Source organism: Dermacentor silvarum, chromosome 5 (genome assembly GCF_013339745.2).
Source record: "Dermacentor silvarum isolate Dsil-2018 chromosome 5, BIME_Dsil_1.4, whole genome shotgun sequence".
NCBI lineage: Eukaryota > Metazoa > Arthropoda > Arachnida > Ixodida > Ixodidae > Dermacentor > Dermacentor silvarum.
Window position 1 is genome coordinate 93,480,425 of NC_051158.1, and position 2,311 is coordinate 93,482,735.

Consider the following 2,311-nt stretch of genomic DNA (forward strand, 5'->3'; position numbering starts at 1 on the left):
TTTCTTCCTAGGCGCTGCGGCGCCGCGCGTGTCGCGGGTTGCGTGGTGTCGGCGGCAGCGTTCACGGCGTTCGCCAGTTGCGGCGCAGTTTGGTTCTTTATTCGTGACGCAGTTGCTTGTCCCTTTTACACGATTCTTTTCGCTTGCGTTTGTCTTGAACCCTGTGCGAGAACCTTGCCCTTTCAGTGCGTTCGGTTTGTGGGGCTATTGAACAGTGCGGCCGCGGACGGAAGCATTTGGTGACTCCGACAACACGCTGTGTTTTATCTGATGTGCTGGGCTTAGCGCAATACTAACCTGCTTCGCACCTGGCTGTACCAGCGGGTACAGAAGCAACACTCAGAAGCGTTACCTTTTTGCGCCGCCATCGGATCCGGAGCTTCTCAGTAAATGGAAAAGAGCTATTCCCCGCGCGGACAAAGAGCTAAGCAAAACTAGCAAGGTTTGTGACGTTCATTTTCTCGAAGCGGACATTTCGAAAACGTTTAGGCATGTTATCAACAGTGAAGTCGTCGATATCGGCCGGGCGTACTGGGCATTGAAGGAAGGTGCAGTCCCCGTTAACTTTCCCAACCTTCCCAGTTACTTGTCGAGAAAGCAGACTGGGCGGCGATCTCCGAAAAAGAGAAAGGCAGCATCTACGCACGATGTGACCACAAATGAAGCGCACTTGCCTACGGAGCGACCAGAGGAACTGTTTAACCATGAGGCACCTGTTCCCCTGCAGTGCACCAATTTTGCTCAGATTGTCTAGAATAGTGCGTCAATACGGCTCCCAGCCAACTGGACAATGGCAGTACTCGAAGAAGAACCAGGGCAGCGTCGACAGATTGTTCTTTACGTGGCCGGAATGAAAGCGGGGGCGTACACAATCCTGAAGAGCGTCGTTCTGCGGGACGATATCACCTATGTTGTCCACGCAAATGGGAGGCTGCTCCGACAGTCGTCGTTTGATGTAGAGATTCGTTTTCTGCAAGATCTAGAAGCCCTGCTGCAGATTGTACACAACAAACAATTTTGCCTAGGCTACTCTTGCAGTGATGTTGCCACCATCAGAACAGGGGTGAAAGTTGGAAGCACATTGTTCCACAAGGACTGCTCAGTTTTGACGGATGAGACAAACGTGTCAGCAATATGTGCGTCACTTTGAATAAGAGCCTGAAGAAGAAGACATCTACGCCAGCAAGGAGGAAGGTCCCTGTCGCAGCTTGTGTGCTGAGGAAGCGATTGATTCGTGCCAACGCAGCACGTGAGCCCTCGCCCTGCTAGACGGTCGTGGGTCTGAGATCTACAGCGATTCCAAAACGGCAGTTAGGGCTTTTCAGAAGGGTCGCATCGCCGAGCAGGCTGCTCGTCTTCTTAGCGTCTCCAATCCGGATGCTCTCACGCATCATTCGATTCACTGGTTTCCCGCTCAAGTAGGGTCGGTCGAGGGTGCTCCCCCGAACCTCAATGAGTCTGCTCACGAGGCTGCGCGCGACCTCACCGACCGCGCTTCCTCTGTAAGGAGAGCCGACACCCCTCCCCCCTACGGCCACAGGGATGCTCCCGCTACTCACAACGAGGTGACAAAATTTTTCTACATGTCCAGAAGGGTCTTTCCACCCCCTCATCCCAAATTGAATAGGGCGCAAGCTGTTTCGCTTAGACTTTTACAGACCGGCACATATCCGTGTCTGGCCGTTCTGCACGAAGTTTACCCTGACGTATATCGCGACGACGCCTGCCCATCCTGTGGGCATACCTCCACTCTAGCACACATGTTCTGGGAGTGCGGGTCGAGATACCCCAAGTTCAGCAAGGATGAGTGGGACTCGCTTCTGCGTAGCCCCGCTCTAGACAAGCAAATCCTGGCTGTCCGGTGTGCCCGCGACCGGGCTGGTGGGCTAGACCTGCCGGTCCCGACGTGGGACTAGCCGGGTGCGCGACGAGTTCGCGTCCTCGCCGGACCTGTAATAAAAGTTATTTCACTCAGGCAGCACGTGAGCGCAAAAAGCGGGAAGTGAAGTGGCTCAGTGAGAAGCTGAGCCGCTTCAAGGTTTGACCTTGGCCTAGTTGGTTCTTTTCTTCGTCCTCGTGCTCGCGCACGGATCATGCTCATAGAATCACTGTGTACTGCGTGTGCATCGCGATACATATGTATTGAATAAGCCCATGTCGAATATTTCTTTAAAGTAGAATGAGCGTGGAGCGTTTCGGATGGAAGAATACAAGGTAGCACTCGATGGTTCCGAGTTGCGCAGTCGCTGAACTTGAAGCGGGCAGCCAGCTCCTGAGGCTCAGAAGCTAAGCTATTCGGATGTCTATCATA